The sequence below is a fragment of the Acomys russatus genome, chromosome 18 (genome assembly GCF_903995435.1).
Source record: "Acomys russatus chromosome 18, mAcoRus1.1, whole genome shotgun sequence".
Lineage (NCBI taxonomy): Eukaryota > Metazoa > Chordata > Mammalia > Rodentia > Muridae > Acomys > Acomys russatus.
In genome coordinates, this window is record NC_067154.1 from 54,186,228 (window position 1) to 54,197,191 (window position 10,964).

Consider the following 10,964-nt stretch of genomic DNA (forward strand, 5'->3'; position numbering starts at 1 on the left):
AGGAATGAACAAAATTTGATTTACTGAGTAAATGTGTAGCATTTATAAGTGCAAAAAATTAAAGGAAGATTTTATTTTTCGGGGCAGCAACTGAAAACATAGTTAAGGCATCTCTCCTGGCCCCGATAGACCTGTAGATCTTATTATATTCATTAGTCAGTTGTCTTTCAAGGGACAAAACTGATTCTCTCTCTCTCTCTCTTTCACCTCTCTCTCCTCCTCCTCTCTCTCTCCTCTCTCTCTCTCTCTCTCTCTCTCTCTCACACACACACACACACACACACACACACACACACACACACACACACCACACACCAAGGGTTTATTATACTGTCTTACAGGATGCAGGACAGCTACTCCAACAATGACATAGTTGCTAAGTCTGTGAATGAAGTCTGTCTCAGCAGCCCCAACCTGGCACCAAAGGCCATGGTGGGGGGGTGGTTCCTGAAATGTGTTGACTTTTAAGCTGAGTTGAATTCTTCAAGAAGTAGCTTGAATATATCTGATTGAACAGGCAAGAAATAGCATAGCTGAGCTTGCCACCAGAAGGTTACACCCATCTCTAGAGTGGTTCTTTTTGCTTCAAATAACATGATCAAGAATATCCTTTGAAAGAATGGCCAGTGGCTTGAGCTTTATCTGCTGATTACACATGCAAACAGGTGGACAACCATGAATAGCCACAATATAACACAAGAAATGTCCACTATTACCTCAACTTAATATAGTTGGGATCAAAGGATAAATAATTTTTCTTCTAGCCATGGTGTATGAATACACACTTTAATCATACTATAGCACAGCCCAAGACGTGATTCTTCAGAACACAAGAACAGATTTCCATGGAGAGGTCAGAACTTGTCTTTCCTCTTTTCCATATGGCTTCTCCTAAGCAGACGGATTTTGACTCAGTCATTAAAAGTAGTTCAGAAACAACAATTTCATGAGCTTCTGCCTCTCAATCCTTGGTTCATGCGTAATAAAAAAAAAAAAAATTCCAAATGCCAAAGTAAATATACACCACTTCCCTCTTGATTTGAACCACAGTACTCTACAATTGGAATATTCTTGTTACTATAAAACAATTTCTAAAGAAATGGTGGATTTACTCAACATTTGTATGTTCTTCAAAGCTATAAGGCAACAACTTGAGAAAAGCAAATTCTTCTGTGTGTGTGTGTGTGTGTGTGTGTGTGTGTGTGTGTGTGTGTGTGTTTGTGTTTTGTTGGTTTTTCAAGACAGAGTTTATCTGTGTAGTCCTGGCTGTCCTGGAATCACATTGTAGACCAGGCTGGCGTCAAACTTACCTCCGCCTCTGCTTCCTAAGTGCTGGTATTAAAGGCTGCTCCACCAGCCCGAAGAGAAAAGCAAATTCTAAACAATAAAATCACAGCTGGAACTCTGACTAAACATATTTTTTCACTCAGTCTGTGTTGTAGTTTCTAGCCTATAGTCCTTAAGATTCAAAGTCATCTTTTCCTATTGTTGTACTTTAAAACTATCTCTCTTCCTGTGGTTTTATATAGAGATTCCTAAGTAACTTGTTTTTCTCATTTGGGATCCTTTATCTCCTCTCAATACATTGTTTCTCTTTGCAGAACACTGTGCCAGCATACATTCCCCATTTCTCACCTTATAAACAAGCTGGGGATTTTTCTAGTGGTTCATATAATGTTCAGAAAGAATATATGCTCTTTAAACATCCTTGCATACATAAAAGTATGTGCCACAAACTTAAGGATTTGATTTTTTTGCCATTTTTAAAAACTTCTTATGGACTCTGTGGATTCTACATCACGCACCCCAATCCCACTCATCTTCCCCTCCTCTCATACTCACCTGAGACCAGTGCTATCCCTCACCCCAACAAGATAAAAAAAAAAACCTCATTGTGGAGGGCACAGTGTATCAGTGTGTCTCACAGTATATCCTTTTCTCCATACTATTTTTCTTACAAACCTTCACTGCTATTACTCTTTGGTCTGGTACTAGACTTCTGCGTTCTGCTATTCCATCATTCCTGGCCTCTCACTGAGACTCTTCTTGGATGTTGTTGTCCTGTGTCTTGCACAGCCCATAATTTTGGATCTTTAGGACCAGCTGCTTCATGTCTTCCAGCAGTTTATCAATTGTATAGATCCTGGGATGGGCCAATTCAAACCACTAGATCTGGGCCTGAGAAGCAACTGATCTGGTCAGTCCTTCGGCTCTCTTGCTCTCACCCTTTTGAAGCCAGCTCACCAGCAACCCCCACATCTATGGCGGCCCAGGAAAGGTTCAGGGACGGCTCTCTCAAGTGCAGCAACTGGAGTGGGAAGGGCCAGCCTTCCTGCTCTCATACCTGAGGTCCAGGTTCCCCACCAGCTGCAGGTAGTGAGGAGTAAGACAATGGGAGCCAAGGGTTAGGGCCAGCTCTCCCCACACTCTTATCCTGGGGCAGATCACCTGTGTGGGGTGCTCCCCGGATTGGATTTCTTCATCTGGTAGGGGCAGGGTCAGCTCTCCTACTCTCATGCCCCAAGAGCCAGCTCTACCATGATGCTAAGGGGAGGGATAGGGCCTCAGACATCAACAACTCCCCAGGTGGCAGACCACACCAGGGACATCTGCTTGGCCTTTGATGTGAGACTCAGGTCTGGCCCCAGGTTGCAGCACAGGCCTGGACCCCAGAATGATCCCAGGTGACATCTCTGGCTACCCGTATTAGGCTGTGCCTCACTACGCTTCATTCTCCAGTTCTACCTCTCTTCATCGTGCCCACATCCTTCCCTTCTGTTTCTCTTTCTTTCTTTTCTCCACTACTTATTTGCACTTGTTCCTCTTAGTGGCTCCGGTGGTCTCTGAGTGTCTGGTGTTGTTTCGGGAGTGGTCTCAGGAGTGTTATGCGCTGGCAGTGCATTATGACATCCGGCAGGGGTCATCTCAGGCATGGTACCCGACCACAACTTCCGGGCCCGCTCAGTTCCAGACTGGTGATCATCTTAAGCTAGCTCCCTGACCAGACCCAATGACACTAGTCTGGCCTTGTTCCTAAGCCAGCCCCCCTGAGTGGCCCCTTAAGAGGATCATCCGTCTCTAGTTCACTCCTGCCTGTGGCCTGAGGTCCAGGGCGGGGCTCTTCTAGTCAGAGATGTTCACCAGTCCAGGACCAGGGAGCCCAGACAGGGAGCTAGCCTGAGACGACCACCAATCCACCAATCCACCAATCCTACACCCCTAGATTAGCACCCTGACCAGGACCCACAACACTAGTCTGGGCTTGCTTTTTTGAGGGAATGTCAGGCTACTAGTGATTCAGTCTTACACAAGTCAGACCACTAAATATTGACATAGCTTCTCTCCTTTCTGCCACCTACCGACACATGCGACACAGTAGCCACACTTGCTTTCTAGGGGCAGAGGTTTTTGCCATCTTAAATAACTCATGGCAAATACTAGAGTGTTTAGTGGATCTATTCAATGACAACTGGGTAGGAATATATTTTTGTTTTATAAATCTATGTAAAGGAAAGGTGAACAGATGGCATGAAAACGAAAAAACAAAGATAGACCTACTCTATGTCACTAGACATACACTCGAGGATCACCTGCCTTTAACATGAGAAACCTGTATTAATAAGATGATGACCCAAAATATTATTTGTGGAGCATAGGGCCAGGCGATGCTTCCTAATCTTTTTAAGATATCAACGCCCATTTTTCTGAAATAAAAGCATGCAACTTTGTCTCAAATATCTTTTGTCCTTTGATGTGTTTTTATGTAGATATTAAATTTAAAAGATATTCAGAAGTCATAGATGAAATATAAAATTAAGGAGACCTGTAATTTTTGCTTTTTACTCATTTTTATTTCTACACTGAGTCGTAAGTACTTCCTGTCTTGCGTATTATTCACTTGTCATTAGTTGGCTATTTATCAAAGTTGTTTTGTAAAAATATGTGTTACTTTTCAAAGTATCTTTGTTTAGACACAAACACTACTGTGTAAATTTTAGACAATATTATATCATATATTTATATATATACATACAGGTTTTGTGCATAGACACTACTCCAACTTACAAAACCTAACTCTCCCACAGACATTTTCTAATCTACATGTCAAAAGGTTCTGGAAGACATACTCTGTCTCTTTTTAAAATATATTATTTACTTGAAGTTGAATTCCTCAGTGGTCCCTCTTTTCCACCCTTCAACTTTTCCTATCCCCTCTTGTTATGTTTTGTTTCAACCTAAAGTCACTAAAGAGATATAAGTCAGATAAACTTGTTGAAATTCAAATCTATCCAAGCAATTTAAACATACTACTTTCCGAACTTCAATTTAGCCCTTTGAAAGCACTGACATCAACTTTCCCCAGATAAAACATGAACCAAAATCTACTCAGGTCCTTGGGTACACTACTGGTTATGCTAACCAATGGGTTGCATTGAAACAAATTGATTTTGTATTTCTAAAACATCTTATCACAATTCAGTAAAAGCAAATTTTTTGTATAGTTCTAGAGAGAAATTCTGCCTGAACTTATCTAAAGATAGTTCCTTTAGAAAGGCAATCTTGACAACAAGACAAGTTAACTCCTGGCAACACTCAGCCTACCTCAAAGAAGAAGATGAGCATCAAAGAACCTCCTAAGGGAGTGGCTTAAATGTAGCAAACCAGCCACAGGGCAAAATGTCCTCATTTCTGCCACAGAATTCTGCTTAAAAATGGGCAAGCTTAGATGTAGGCAGAATTGATGGCCAAACTCTGCCAAGACAGGGTAAGCAAGTCCTCAATAGTTCCTGCCTCTAGAATATGTCTGGCAGAGATATTGGGCTAGGAGGCTGAAGATGATGGTCCAAGGTTATAAAGAGTATTGGGTGACTGTTCAGGCAGCAAACTATGTTGGTCAGTTTTTTATTTTGAAAGCTGCTAACCTACACTACTGGTTCACCCAGGCATTTAAGTTTTATTCCTTCTCAATTCTCTGATGGGGGTTGAAGACCAGATAGATAGCTTAGTCTTACAATCAAGTTTAGTTGGTTAAGGAATAAGTTCTTTTTAGATCAAGATAGATGAAAAAGTTAATAGAGATGAGATATGATAGATATTGATTTTCATTCAGAAATTTAGACCCAGACCCAACAAGATAGGAAAGATTTTTACTTCAAGTTTGACAAATACAAATAGCCAAATTACTCTGAATGTAATATTTATATAACTCATGATTGTCTCTTGGTTCTTCCTGCTGTATGTAGTTTATTTTATTCATGTATAATAATATAAATGTACATGTTAAAAAAGCATAATAAAATAAAATAAAATAAAATAAAAAAGAAAGGGCAATCTCTCTATGGATCTTCTGTTTAGTTGGACTTCTCAGCAAATAACTGTCCAGTAAAACAGGTGGCATAGCATGTTGTATTATAGTTAAAGATTTCAAAAGGAGACAAGACTTTTCATCTAAAAAGTAACTGCTCACTAGAGACCTCACAATTCCAAGAGCCTGTTAATATAGGGGTAATTGGACATATAACTGTAAATATGTAATAGCTAAGAACTTTACCGCGTGGACTTGTGGATAAGTGAAGCATGAAGAACTGGCTACTCAGTGTAATACTTGATTGATTTTACTCTCCTAAAACAGAAAACCTGGCTCATCAGCTTTGTTTCTTTCACACTTTAGGCTCTGACCTTTGGGAATAGCCACTGTTTACTCTTTATAACAACTGCTTTGTTCTCTGTTTGTTTTTTAAAATCTCAAAGGCGGAATAAAGAGTTAATTCAACTTAAAATCAATGTACACTTTATGAGAAACAGTGTGACCTTCCTCCTCCTGTCATTTAATTATTACTTAGTTGTGGGGCTTGTGGACCACGCCTCTAGAGGGATTGGCACAGAACTAGTGAGATGCAGCATGTTCAAACCCCAGGGAAATCTCAAACTTGAGATAGAAAATCTCATCCTGAGGATGGGAGGTGTGGGACAGAGCTCTCTTCTTGTTCCTGTGCCTCTCTCAGAAGCAGATGACACAACTGCAAAGTGGTGACAGGAGGTCAGTCACATAAGTTTGACAATTATTTTCCCCATGTAAATATAGCATCACCAGCATCCTAGTCCCAGCCAAGGAGCGCGTTCACACCCAAGGTTTGTAACTAAAGCACACACCATCTATTTCACCAAAGTTTGCCTAAGGGTGGCTGCTTTATTCTAAGCTGTAACATTGGGGGAAGAAGGGCTCCCCTTCTCTCCAAAAAATTCATCCTTGGACTCAGCACCTTAACTTGCCAACCAGGCTGTATGTGGCCAGGGATTGTATTATTATTATTATTATTATTATTATTATTATTATTATTATTATTATTATTATTTTATAAGTCTTAATTGACTTCCATCTCTCACAACATACAATTTTTTTACCAGCAGTTTTTCTGGTTTCCTCTTCTGTTAGGTCCCAACAAATTACTGGGACCGTGTCTAGCTAATCGCATTTTACTTTAGTCATTATATATAACACTTTGCATTTTAAAAATACTTCACTTAGGTTTAATTGTTTAATTTTTATTGCTTGTAAAAGTCAGCAGTTCCTATCATAAATATAAGATAATTCACCTGAGAATGTCTAAAAGTTTTCCCTTTTAGGTTAGGTACTTGGTGATACCAGCAGTCTCCACCTTGACATTTATTTAATGTTTTATTTGTGATTTTGATCAATGATATTAGGAAATCAGATGATAATAAGAATGACATTAACAAAGATTTCTATGAATTGAAAAAATACAGATATCATTATGAAAAAAACCCTTCAGACTCTAGTAAGTTAATTAATCGTGACAATAAAAATTCAAAAAAGAGGTCCTGGTTGGAGATTTAAGTTAGTGACTTTTTTTATTATCAAAGTTTCCTCATTCATGAAATTGGATGTTCACTGAGGGAAAGAAGTATATATAAAAGAAATCTAAGATGGAGCCTAAGGCACTCAAATGTTCAGGAAACGACATTTTGAAGAACCATGAAAAGAATCTAAAAACAAGAACTGATAACTTCGAGAAAGATCCTGGAAAAAAGAAAAAGAAAGTTTATCAAATTCAGGTTGAGCAAGTCTACTAATTACTGTTCAACTTAAAAAAAAATGAAGATAGGGCTTAGAATTGTCAACTCTGACAAAATTTGTAGCCTTAGAAATATCTATTTTGTAGATAGAAGGAAGAAAGAATAATTTAATTTAAGAGAGTTGGGGCTATAGAACTAAATATAATAAAAGACTCCGGGAAGATTTAATATGTTGTTAAAATACGAGAAAGAACAGCTTCTTTAGTTGCACGTGAGGATAACACAGAATTCCACTTTGAATCTGAACGCCCTCCTGTCTTGAACATTTAGTTCACCAGCTGGTGGCACTGTGCTAGAAGACTGTGGAACTCTTAGGAAGTACAGCTGCTCTCCAGTGGATGCCGTTTGCCCAGATTCACTTCCTGTGTATAATCTTCTTCTGACTGTAGGACCAATGTAACCAGCTCCTGCATTCCTGGAATACTTCATAATAGACTATAACCCTTCAGATGGTGACCAATATAAATACATCCTCTTTAAAATTGTTTCTTGTCTGTTATTCTCTCCCTGACAAGTAAAATAACCAGTGTGTCCAGTGAAGAAGAGAAGTATTTGAAGATGCAAGAATGAGAAATAGAAGCCATAATGGCACGCCTTTTTATGATTTTTTTTTTCGGAGAATTAGAATGTCTGTGGTAAATGCCCTGAGGATTTTGGACTATGAGCAGGGAAAGCTACATAAGTGTGTGTCTTTGGCTATTGCTTGGAGCTTATAAAATTTTAATTTTGAAGAAATGGGTCCCCTATGTTTTATTTGTGCTGAGACTTAAACTCATTGGGTCACAAACACAGAGAAGATGTGAAAGTAGAAGGGAACTTGGGAAGAAGGGCTTCCACAGGAGAAAGTAGAGGAAAAAGAAGAAGAGGAAGAAGAAGAAGAAGAAGAAGAAGAAGAAGAAGAAGAAGAAGAAGAAGAAGAAGAAGAAGAGAGAAAAAGATGGTATTAGAAAAAATTATATATGTATGAACTTGCCAAACAAATTAATTACTTTTAAAAGATACCCTATTCTAGGGAGAGCAGATGATGTACTCATGAACCAAAGTTGGTACAATAGAGACTTTGAATTTGTTCACAATGGTAATGAATGGGAGTGGTCTAGTTGTCCTTTTATTGACTTGATTAAACATCATCAGACGCTAGCCAGCCAGGAGAGGACAGCATAGGGAAAAGGACTCTTCTTCGCATTCTGTGAGCATGAGGATGAGGAATAATACCAGCCACCAAGATCAGCAGCAGCTAGGGAATGGGTCAGCATAAGTGTTCTTTTTTGCTTTATGTGCTTGCAAAGTGCATAATTCTGTTCTCTGTTCTCAGTGCTCATCATTATTTCCACTATAACACAAATGACTTTTGTCAGCGAAGAAACAGCAAATGAACAAATTCACAGAAAGTATCAGAAAATCACAAATTCTGGTACAGAATAATGACTGTGATGTCTAATAAATATCAAAAAGCCAATTCTAGAAAGCTTTATATATACTAACCTCTTTAAAACTACATTTATATATGCATGCATGTTCCAAATCTGAGTATAAGTAAAATCTGAAATATGTTCTTAATAAAACTAACGATGATTGTGAATGGAAAATTTAATAAGAAGTAATATAAAAGGAATTCTTCAATGACTGAGAGTATTTAAGAACACCATTTTGTGTCAAAATTTTACACCATATAAACTTAAAATTATTGCTTTTTCAAAACGAGTTTGCCATCAGAACAGAGTTGTGAAAACCACCTCTTAATTCAAAGACAAAATGGGAAAGAAAAAGTTTCAAATCAACATCACTCGGCACGTGAATTCTGGCAAGTCCACCACAACCGGCCACCTGATCTACAAATGTGGTGGAATCGATAAGTGAACCACCAAAAAGTTTGAAAGGAGGCAGCTGAGATTCATAGGCTCCTTCAAGTATGCCTGGGTCTTGGGCAAACTGAAGGCTGAGCATGAGCGTGGTATCACTATTGATATCTCCCTGTGGAAATTTGAGACCAGCAAATACTGTGTGACTATCATTGATTGATGCCCCAGGACTCAGAGACTTCATCAAAAACATGATTACAAGCACATCCCAGGCTGACTGAGATGTCCTGATTGTTGCTGCTGGTGTTGATGAATTTGAAACTAGTATCTCCAAAACCTGCAGACCCATGAGCATGCTCTTCTGGATTACACCCTGGATATAAAACAGCTAATTGTTGGTGTCAACAAAATGGATTGCACTGAGCTACCCTACAGCCAGAAGACATATGAGGAAATCGTTAAGGAAGTCAACACCTACATTTAAAAAATTGGCTACAATCCTGACACAGTAGCATTTGTGTCAATTTCTTGTAATGGTGACAACATGCTGGAGCCAAGTGCCAATATGCCTTGGTTCAAGTGATGGAAAGTCACCCGCATAGATGGCAGCACCAGTGGCACCACACTGCTGGAAGCTTGTCATCCAATTGACAAGCCCCTGTGACTGCCCCTCCAGAATGTCTACAAAATTGATGGATTGGCACTGTCCTTGTGGGCTAAATGGAGATTGGTGTTCTTAAACACGGCATGGTGGTGGTTACCTTTGCTCCAGTCAGTGTCACAACAAAAGCCAAGTCTGTTGAAATGTACCATGAAGTGCTGAGTGAAGCTCTTCATGGGACAATGTGGGCTTCAATGTAAAGAAAGTGTCTGTCAAAGATGTTAGACATGGCAATGTTGCTGGTGACATCAAAAATGACCCATCAATGGAAGCAGCTGGCTTCACTGCTCAGGTGAATTATCCTGAAGCATCTGGGTCAAACTAGTGCTGGCTACGCTCCTGTACTGGGTTTCCACACAGCTCATATAGCATGCAAGTTTGCTGAGCTTATAGAAAAGATTGATCTTCGTTCTGGCAAGAAGCTGGAAGATGGCACTAAATTCTTGAAGTCTGGTGATGGAGCCATTGTTGATACGGTTCCTGGCAAGCCCAGGTGTGTTGAGAGCTTCTCTGACCCTCCTCCACTGGGTTGTTTTGCTGTTCATGACATGAGGCAGACAGTTGCTGTGGGTGTCATGAAAGCTGTAGACAAGAAGGCTACTGGAGCTTGCAAAGTCACCAAGTCTTCTCAAAAAGCTCAGAAGGCTGAATGAATATTATCCCTAATACTTGCCATGCCAGGCTAAATTAGTTGAGGAAGGACAGTTTTAGAATTGATTGTCTCAATTGGCCATTTAACTTATTAGTAAAAATTAGTTAATGATAATGAATTGTAAAACCTTCAGAGGGAAAGGAAAATGTTTTATGGACTACCGACTATTTTTTTTTTGGGGGGTGTGGTAGTTTTTAATTATTAGTTTTCAAAATCAGTACTCTTTAAAATATATTTTATTAATTTATTCATACAACATCTCAATTGTTATCCCATCCCTTGTATCCTCCCATTTCTCCCTCCCTCCCATTTTCCCCTTACTCCCCTCCCCTATGACTGTGACTGAGGGGGAACCTCCTCCCCCTGTATATGCTCATAGGGTATCGTCTCTACTTTGTTAATGGAAACAACTTAACCAAAAATCTGTCACAAAAATTTGAGACCCATTAAAACAAGTTTAATGAAAAAATTTAATTATCTTGGCAAAATCATTAAAATTTCCAAATATTTTGAAATAGCATTGCTGTCAGAAAACTTGCCTATTTCACTCTGATAGGAAGAGGACAAGCAGAGTAATGAGCATCTAATAAAACTGAAGTAGTAGAGTAAAAACATTGCTTACCTCATTCATTTTAATTTTCAAAAATACTCTTCACATGTAATATAATTAGAAGTGTAATTAGAATGTTTTATTTAATCAGTTGAAAGTTAAATATTATGTGTAACTATTATGTTAATAACTGTAGGTCAA

At 39.0% G+C, this 10,964-nt stretch overlaps 1 non-coding gene and 1 pseudogene across 1 annotated transcript; one reads left to right on the forward strand and one right to left on the reverse strand.

Annotated features, from left to right (window-relative positions):
* Positions 1 to 3,277: 3,277 nt before the first annotated feature.
* LOC127202461 (small nucleolar RNA SNORA17) lies at positions 3,278 to 3,403 on the reverse strand. Its single transcript, XR_007832337.1, has one exon. It is a non-coding gene; the product is annotated as a small nucleolar RNA SNORA17 (small nucleolar RNA).
* Positions 3,404 to 8,853: 5,450 nt separating this feature from the next.
* LOC127202404 (elongation factor 1-alpha 1-like) lies at positions 8,854 to 10,214 on the forward strand (annotated as a pseudogene).
* The last annotated feature ends 750 nt before the right edge of the window (positions 10,215 to 10,964 follow it).